Genomic DNA, 10,896 nt, shown 5'->3' on the forward strand with positions numbered 1-10,896 from the left:
TTTTAGGACATGTTGTATAAAGCAAAATGTATTATTAATATTCATTTCACCTTTTTAATTTCACTTTTTAAATAATGTAAACTACTAGACAATTTGTTATATATGTAGCTCATATTATGTATCTATTAGATAGTGCCATTCTATAGCAAGTAGTCAATACAGCTAAAAATCTGAGCAATCACAGGGCATACCCAGCCCAGTTGGTATGTTTTATGTAGTCAATAGAGTATCTTTCACATGGGAGAGTATGAGAGGACCATGTTGGGCAGGGTTGCTTAACATCTGAAAGACAGCCCTCAATATTGGCAATATTGCCACAATCACCAAAGAAAAGAGTTCCACTTGTCCCTCTAATTATCACTATATGATACTGGCACCAATTCGTTGAAGATTTTAGAGTAGGAAAAAAATTCTTCTCTTTCCATTAAGACTGATTTTGATTAATGACTACATTTTATTTACACATATATATTAACCAATTGTCAGTTTATGCTCAGTTCTACAAGATATGTATAGTGATTGTAAGCTAACATCTTTCTCCATTTCTTTAATTTATATCACAATCCATAAATAAGTACTCTTATAGTAATTTTACAGGTGAGAAAACTGAGCTCAGACATGGTAAATTATTAGCCCCACTTCACAGAGCCTGTGACAAAGGAAGTAGTTCTTTTTAATCATGTAACTGCAGTGTCTTTTAGTGCATAAATTATGTACACCAAAGCCAGATGGCACATACGTTCTAAATTTGCAAAACATTTCATCTGCCTGGTGAAAAGTGTGAACAAGAAGAGAAGGACATGATTAGTCACCCTTCAATATAAAAATGTAGATTTGTACTTCATGTGCCCTTTTCACTAAACATAGAACAAGAACCCTGATGGAAATAAGTCGCTCAGATAAACAGTTTTTAAAACAGAATAACAAGCTTATGAACCAAAAGAAGACAATGCTATTTAAAACCCAGAAATGTATATATTCATATCAATTTAAAAATTTGTCTTTCCCAACTATTCTCAAGGAAAGTTTGTATTTTTGCCTATGGACGTCTAAATTGTTTATATTTGACCCACAAAGTCTGAAGTGTAAATTTCATATGCTTGCCTTCTTATATGCCCTTAATACTTCTTATTTTTCCCTTGAGAATTCCTACTAAAATTGACTTTAAAATGCATGAATTTTTCCTTTCAGCCATGGAGTCCATCTGTTGTGTGCAAAGTCAGAGGCAATAAACTGGTAGGGACTATTTAGATGATTTGCATAATTTGCTCTTTTGAACAAATATACCTGTATTATAAAATAACAGGTGGTCAGCTCAGGACACAAAAAAATAATAACATGTTCTACACCAAATTAACAGATTTCATTTTAGGCACTGCAACAAGTCTGCCAAGCCTACTAATTAATTCCTTAATGTCAGAAAAAAATGAGCTTATTTTGTAAAGAGTATATTAAATGTGCTTTTAAAATAAACAAAATTAAAATGGACATATATTCTAAAAATATTCATATTAATCTAAATTGAAGAGTAAGTTCTGTTTGGATTATAAAGTACTTTCAATAGTTTCATATATCTTATCTTCATTCTCTATCAATTCCATCCTTTCCAATTAAATTTTATGTGATTTTAATCACAAGCCATGTCTTCTTTATTAATAATTATAACTATCTCTACGAGAAATAACCTCTCTATGAGAATTAAAACAGGAAGAGCTTTAAAAGACTTTCTACAAATATTTGAATGAATGCACACCTGAAAATGACTGAAATGAATGACATAAAAATGAAGAAAATCAGTGTAAATTCAACATATGGAAGAAAAGCTTAAATTAGGTTAAATAATTTTTAACTATAGAAAATCAACTGAAAGAAAACAATGAATGAAATTAAACATTATAATAATTTTTAAACACCTTTTCCTTCATTCCTCTGACAGAGAAGACTATTGATTCCTAAGACCTCTCACAAATGTAATTTTTAAAGTCCAGTTTATAAAATGACATATAAAGCTATTCATGAATTAAAAGTTTTACCTACTTTCCCACTTCTTGAATTATTTTATTTTTTCATTCATTCATTCATTCATTCATTTTTATTTTTGCGTGCCCTCTCTGGAAACCAAACACAACCTCAGTAAAAGAATGGCATAAAATGTCCTGGCCTTCCAGTTCTGTGGGGTAGAAATAAAGAAGCAAACTTGTTATTGAATATTGTTTATTATTCAGTCTTCTACTAAAGGTCTGTATTTTTTTAATATTGGACTTTGGATCATTTTTGCCTTTAGGGTTTGAGGAAGGGTGTGGAGAATGTGTGTGAGACCAGTGGCAATGACAGGCAGTTGGCATCTCTGTTCACCTTGATGAACACAGATCAAGGTAGGATTAACATGGGAAAGGTTTTCACCTAAGAGATATCAGCTCTTGCAAATCTCTCTACCCAAGGAAAAAAATTAAAGTTCAAACTAAATTGGAGCCCTAATAATTCCCATTTCTATTTCCTGCTCTTTAATCTGGCTTTTAATATGTTCATTGTTCTATCAAGCTGTATTAGTTGGCTCTCTATTACTATAACAAATATTTAAGATAAATCAACTTAAAAAGAGGAAAATTTGGAAGGCCAGGTGTAGTGGTGTGTGCCTGTATCCCAGCGACTGGAGAAGCTAAGGCAAGAGGACCACAAGTTCGAGGCCAGCCTTAGAAACTTAGCAAGTCCCTTAGCAACTTAGTGAGAACTTGTCTCAAAATTTAAAATAAATAAATAAATAAAAAGTGTTGGGGGGGGGGGGCGCTGGGGATGTGGCTCAAGCGGTAGTGCGGGTAGTGTGTTCGCCTGGCGTGCGAGGGACGCTGGGTTACATCCTCAGCACCTCATACAAATAAAATAAAGATGCTGTGTCCACCGAAAACTAAAAATTAATATTAATATATCTCTCTCTCTCTCTCTCTCTCTCTCTCTCTCTCTCTCTCTCTCTCTCTCCTAATAGTTTTCTTTGGCATGGGAAAAAAAGTATTCTTTCCTTGTATAGATATTTTTATTATGTGTTATATATAGGAAGATAATTTTCAGTCCTCAATTATTTAATTTTTTTCCAGGATCTTTTAGACAATGCTACTGGTTTCATTTTCTTAAATATTTAAATATTCATCCACTTGAAATTTACCCTAGTGTAAGATATAGACTCAAATCTTCTATTTTTCTTTAGATAGTTTTCCAAATGTCACAACACCTATTAAACAATAATTCATCTCTTCAATTTACCATTTGAGATGTCATACGCATTAAATATTAAGTTTCAATTTGAAATTGGGTTTATTTGTAGACTTTTCCATTTTGTTCCCTTGATCTCTGCCAATTCATGCACTAGTACTGTGGATTTTAAATTATTGCAACTTCTCAGTGTTTTGGTATCTACTAAGATTAATTTTCCTTTCGTTGATTTTTTAAAATTTCCTGGATATGTTTCCTTGCTTATGTTCCCATATAAAATTTAGAATTAGCTTGTATAACTTCAAAAAGTATGCTATTGGTACTTTTTATTGGCACTTTATTATTGAGATTATTAACACAGAGAGGATTAAAATCTTTATGGATGGGTTTTTTGTAGTTTATAACTGTATCACATTTCTGTTTATGCAAATGTTCTAGTCTTTCTAGTTTTATGTGTCTCCGGAGAATTTTTATAATTATCTTCTTACATAAATTATGCACATGTCAATTTAAATATCTTCCTAGTTATCTTTTTAGCTGTCATGGAAAATCTCTATTTTTACTTTGTTTGTCATTGACTAGATTTTCTTTACCCATCATTTTATTTTTAATAAAACAGTTAAGTTTTTTATGTAGAATAGATTTATGACCTATGAAATAATAAAAATGAAGTTATTTTATTTTAATAGATGAGTTAAAATAATTTATTTATCAATATGATAGCTCTAGATGGTTTGGGTTGTTATATTATTGATATTATTTTCTGTTTAACTATCTTTATTTTTTTTACATTTTTATTCTTTTTGGTTTTGTAGCAGGAATTGAACTCAGGACACTTAAAACACTGAGCCACATCCCCAAACCCTTCTTTATATTTTATTTAGAGACATTTTCTTACTAATTTGCTTAGGGCCTTGCTAAATTGCTGAAGCTGGCTTTGAACTTGTAATCTTTCTACCTCAGCCTCTTGCAACACTACACCCAGCTGTTTACATACCTTTAAAAGATAATTCACAGTTTTTGTTTTTGGTATATTTTTCTTTTGAAAATTGAAAAATAATGCATTTTGTACTACTGGTTATCTTTATAACTCTTTGTATTAAATTTATTTCATTTCTTTCTGGATAATATATTTCTAAATTCCTTTTGAAAAAAAATGGATATACTTTATTCACACCCCACTCCATCTGATTTTAGTTAATTCTAATATCATTATACCCTTTTTTAGCTTTTGCATTTGTGCTGATATATTTATATTACTTAATTTTACAGATGTATCTTTTTGTCATCAGCTCCCATAACAAAGGAAAATCATGCATAATGGCACCTCCCATCTTTTTTTCTCCTTTACCTCCTGGGTTTTTGTTATTACCTTCCCCACCTCTACTTTGTCATTTGGTTATGTTGTGGTTGTCAACACAGCCTGTCCATTAAAATCACCCAGGAAATTTTGACAATTACCACTAGTTACATCCCAGCACAAAACTTTTAAAGAAAGATATGTGATCATGGCTTGGAGGGCACTGTTGTGACCTACAAGCTCCACAGGTGGTTGCACTAGTATGAGCCAAGCTTGAGAACCACTGAGTCCCATGATTTTTATGTGACTATTTTCATTTGTTCTGAAAATTCATATTCCATCATCTGATGTCTATTTCTTTCCAAAGCTCCACAAAAAAGTAAATGCTTCGGTAAGTTGTATAGTTGTGCTTTCTAAAATGTTTTCTATATTTTATGGTGAAAATTTGACAATTTCCTAGTGTTTCAACACAACATTTTTTGGTGAGGGGTTTCCTTTTGTGACACCGCCCCCCACCTAATCTCCTTCATTTCTTTTTTTTTTTTAATCTCAGATTAAATCTTATTCTTGCTCATTTTACTCCACTTTTTAGGGAGATGGGATTTTAGCAGGAAAGAGAATTTCATTGAGACCAGGCTTCATGGACAAACAAACTGTATAGTACCTAAATTTATTTGTGCAAAAGGGTTCTATGTTTGGTTTAGTGCCTGGTGTCTCCATTTTAAAATTTTTAATAAATTTAAAAAGAAGACCCCACATTTTCATTTTGCACCATTCCCTGACAATATGTAGTAAATCTAGCATTGATGGAAAGCAAGGGGAACTGTAAGTCTTCAGAAATTTTTCTTCTAACCTAAATGAACATGAGCAATGTTAAGATTTTAATAAAATTTCATTTCTCACTGTAGCTGAAGACATATACTTTCCTAGAAATGTTGCTTCTTCAAGGTGTATTTCCTGGTTCAGACTTGCCTCATTTAATTCCTGGAAGGAAACCAGATCAAAGGAATGTCAGAAAAAGTTTGTGTATTGCATTTCAGTTGCTGCACACAAGGTATTTAGGACAAACATATTCTTCACTGTTTTTCAAGATTGGAAAATGAGAGGTATGTGTTTCCTACCTGTGTTGACTGTACTGCTTTGCCAGTCCTCTCACTACTTTGGGGGCTTATGAGATTTTTTCTGCTTAATTAAAAAAGAAAAAAAAAACCCTAATGTTATGGTTTAGATATGAGGTGTTCCCCAAAAGCTCAAGTATGAAACAATGCAAGGATTTTCAGAGGTGAAATTATCAGGTTATGATAAATGTAATCTAATTGGTGAATTAATCCACTGCTCTGGATTAACTGGGAAGTAACTATAGGCAGGTAGGGTATGACTGGAAGAGATAGGTCACTGGGGAGGGGTCTACCATTGGTTTTTATATTTTGCCCTTGGTGAGCAGAGCACTTTCTGCTTGCCATTGCCATGCCTTTCTACCCTGATATTCTCCCTCTCTTTGGGCCCAGAGTTATGGAGTCAGCTGACCATGGACTGAACCTCTGAAACTTTGGGGCAAAATGAACTTCTCCTCTTCATTGTTCTTGTCAGTTATATTTGTCATAGCACACAAAACTTAAACAACTGGCATTTGCAATTTTAGTTTTTATTGCCCTTGCTTTTTTTTTTTTTTTTTGAATGGCTTAGAGGGGAAAGAAAAGAGGAACTCTGAATACAAGGCCGTCTTTAAAAACCTATTCAATTTTCTGGGTCACTGTGTCTTATGTATATCTCTTGTAGGCAATATAAAACTCAACAATTTCTATCTTTTAATTCTATGTGGACCAAGGGAAGGTTACTCCACCTACATTGATTGGGAATACTAGTTAATTTATTTCCTATCTTCTTGTCTTCTGGTGTAATACTTTTAATTGCATTTTTTTCTTTTCTGAAGAGAGAATATTATAAATTCCATTTTTGTTATCAATAAAATATCTAAAAATATCATGCATATTTAATTCAACAAGGACAAAGCTAATCAATACTTACCCTCTTTTTTTAACATATACTTAATATATAGGACTTTCAAAACTGTAGCACAATTACTGTCTAAGATAATTGTTGTCCAGTAAGCAAGTTTTTCTAATTGTTTACTAACCTTAACAATCGGAAATAATTACTTGATGCCAACTTTCATTTTTCAATGTTATTGTTTATCATTCCTATTCGCATCTCAAACTTTTTTTTTTTCAGTCTGAGAGACAGTTTTCTTCTTTTTGTAGTATTTCATTTTAAGAATGTGTACTTATAATAAACTCTGCTTTTGTTTGTTTAAAAAAGTCTGTCCCAGTTTTTAGAGAGAATTTGCTTAACTAAACAATTCTGGTTTGTTAGTTCTTTTCTCTAAATTATATTAAGACATTATTATATTATGGCTTTTAGTGCTGCGTTTGAGAGATCTGTTGTGAATCTAACTAAAATTGGTGATAAGCTTTCTTTCCTCTCAGTTGTTTTTAATGTCTTCTCTTTATTTTCAAAGTTTTGCAGTTTGTTAAACAAATTTAGAGTCAAATTCATTTTTATTTATCTTTATTGGATTTGAGATGCTCTCTAAATCTGCAAATGTATATCTCTCCTCAATTCTTAGAAATTCTCAGCCATTTGCTGTTCAGATATTATTTCTTCCCATTCTTGCATTTCTATTCTTCCAAAACTCAGATTTCATGCATACACCCTTTACTTATTATAATTTCTGTATATTTTGTTTTGTGCTGGGGAATTCAGCTCATGTCCTTAAGCATGGTAAGCAGACATTCTAGCACTGAACTACATACACCCCAGTCCTTCTATTTTTCTTCTCTCTGTGTCTCCTTGCTGAAATTTAAATAATCTTTTAAAAATCTGTTTTACCATTCAGTTTTACTAATTATCCATATTTTTACTTGTGAATGTTCTGGTTTATTTTTCGGGTTTGCTTGATTATTTTAAATATTATCATGTGATTATTGTTGTGATTTTATGTTTTAAAATTTTTAATTTACAAGATATTTTATAGTTCATTTCTGATCATTAGACTATCTGAGTCATTGAGTGTCTAATTTTCCTATGTGTGCTTTCTACTGACTCTTGTTTAGGTACATTTTTTCTTCTTGTGGGATGACATTTGAATTTTTAGATTAGTTTTTCTTTTGGCCTGCATCTAAGAAAAAAGTATTGAATGCAGATCATAGTGAATTATTTCAATGTAAATCTGTTTTAATGTAAAACTATATATTTATGTAGTTATGGGTTAAGAAAAATATATTTTCCATTTCCTTCTATGTTATTTACTTAGTAATTTCCCTATATTTATTTTCCAGTTTACTAATTCTTTTTAACTGTTTAATCTGTTCTCTAAGTCATCTTATTTTAAATTAAATAACTGTTATTTCTCATTTATAAGAGTTCATTGACTATATTTCAAATATTTCTGTCCTGTTCTCTCACTGTGCAGATCTTTTCATACTACACATTTTGTTTCTATACTGTTATTATTTATTTATGTTACTAGAGATTAAACCTAGGGGCACTTTACCACTGACTACACCCCCCAATACTTTTTATTTTGAGACAGGGTCTCACTAAGTTGCTGAGGCTAGCCTTGAACTTGCAATCCTTCTGCCTCAACCTCCTAAGTCACTGGGATTACAGGTATGTGCCACCGTGCTCAGCTTTCTATAATCTTTTATTTATTTCATTTTAAAAAATATTCACAATATATATATATATATATATATATATATATATATATATATATATATATATATACACATATATATATCCACAAATAAAAAGATTCCCCTGAAATGTTGCTGTATTTTTCAGTGCGGTGAATTCTACCCTGTGATTATTTAAGAAATCATGGGGAAAAAAGAATTTGATAGTAATTGAAGAGATGTCTCTTCTATTAGATATAGAAATGTTTTAATTATTTAAAGCTTCAACAAGAGTTACAGAAGCCAACTAAATTACTTCAAAATTCTTTCATCAATCAGATAATACCGAAAAATTTTTATCTGCCTTTCTTGGTCTGTTTCTCATTGTAAGACAGATATTTAGGGCTGGGGATGTGGCTCAAGCGGTAGCGCGCTCGCCTGGCATGGGTGCGGCCCAGGTTCGATCCTCAGCACCACATACAAACAAAGATGTTGTGTCTGCCGAAAACTAAAAAGTAAATATTAAAAATTCTTTCTCTCTCTATCTCAAAAAAAAAAAAAAAAAGACAGATATTTAATGTTTTATTAACCAAACTGAATGTTATGTGGTAAGTACTAATTCATGCTTGAATACAGTCTACCTTTGTTCCAGTGTTTCTAATACTTATTGTGTCAGTGTAAACTGCTTCAGATTCTAATTGCAGCCCTTAGTTATTCTTGTAGATAGGATTTTTTTTTTTTTTTGCTATGTGCATGACTCTACGTGTTGTTGCAAATATAGAAAATGTTTCTTCACCCAAGTGAAGAAATTTGCCTGAAATTTTAAAAATTACATCTACCTGGTCCAAGGAATTTGGATCATTTTTTATTATGGAATCTGAACGGTTTGTGCAACAGGTCTATTTTGTTTTCTAGATGCTTGAGGCTCTTGAATTGTTTGTTCATTACATGTTATGGCTTTTTCTTCACTGCTGGGATAGTTGAATGGCCTCTATTAAATTTTTATTAGTATCCCTGGTAATTGAATATTGGGCTGTGTTACACATACTGCCTTATTGATGTCAGCTATTTTTAAATCCATGTCACCATTTTAATCTCCAATTCCCATTAATTCTGTCAACAAATGATAATCTCTTTTTATCTTTCTCAGAATTGTTTTAGGCAATCAGTGACATTGCCTCCCAGCAAGAGCAGGTGAAGTTTGAATTCCTGCATCCATTAATTCTAAACTTCCATTTGAGTCAATGCTGAAGGCTTGCATTGTCCAAAAGTGCAATATTTATTCATTTGTGGTTATTTAAATAAATTTAAAAATCAGTAAATTAAGTGAAAAAAATTCAGTTTTTCTAATATGCTAATCACATTTGGAGTGCTCAAGAGCAATGTGTGGCAGGTGGCTACTGTATAGAAAAATGCAGACATGGAAAATTTTTACCACCACAGAGAGATCTATTGGATAGGACTGCTTTTGACAGTGACCAACTTTATTCAAGGTCCTCATCTATACTTCTCACAGAGAAAGTTAAGTATTGAAGAACACTATATAATATTTTATCTGCCAGAGCACCATATCCAGGGTTTCTTCTATTTATACAAAACACTTCAATGATTTCATGAGTCATGTAAGTAGGAAACTCATAGGGCAATATAAAATAGTTATATCTTAACCCATTCATCCCATATATCCCATTATATAAAATCAGATATTATAGTGAATTATAATAAATTAAATGTAGTCATACAAAGTGGCATTGATTGTTCTCTTTAAAATAGAGCTGATGTATGAAAAGTCTGAAAGATATCAATCGTACTATATTCTAAGTGAAATTATATCTCAATCATCATACATTTTGTAGTAATTAAAAATATTACTTATGAAGTGCTTTTTAAAAGTAGTATTGAATGGTTATTTCATATCAAATGATGTCTAGATTTTTCTCATGTTCTCTTCAGCACCAAATATGATATTGTTAATAGCTTTATCTCTAGATATTTTGACATTCAAATTAAAACTAAATAGTCTTTCCAAAGCCATTATAGGACTACATTACACAATCTTTCATAAAGTAGAAAATAAGCCTAAGTGATCTACTTGGTACCATTGTTTCTTTTACCAATTACATGTTGCCTAGGTCTTTTTTTGGGGTAGAACTTCACTGAATTTAGGCATTGAGGCAGGAATTCTGCTGCAACACAGCTTTTATAGACACTTCAGTGTTCTAGCATTTTTAATGTTTCAGCACCCATCAAATTTAAGGTATGAGATTATTTTTTGCATATATATTGTGCTAGCACATGCTCCATCAATCTTTCCTAATTGTATTGCCCCAACAATGATCATTCCAAAATCCCTCTCATTGAGAGGTCTACAGGAGCTCCATTGTTTGCTAGGACCTCAGTTTCATTAACACTGCAAAAAATTACAAAGGAAGCATGTATTTTAGAACTAATCCCTTTGAAAGAATTGCTTTAATTGAAAGGTCTATGATAATAATTATAATAACAAGAAATCACAATCAATATTTTTAAACCTTTTTTAATTTTTTATATGTGACAGAGGAATGCATTACAATTCATGTTATACGTACAGAGCACAATTTTTCATATCTCTGGTTGTATACAAAGTATATTCACATCAATTCGTGTCTTCATACATGTACTCTGGATAATGATGTTCATTACTTACCACCATCATTTCTACCCCCATACTCCTCC

This window comes from Marmota flaviventris, chromosome 1, assembly GCF_047511675.1.
Source record: "Marmota flaviventris isolate mMarFla1 chromosome 1, mMarFla1.hap1, whole genome shotgun sequence".
Lineage (NCBI taxonomy): Eukaryota > Metazoa > Chordata > Mammalia > Rodentia > Sciuridae > Marmota > Marmota flaviventris.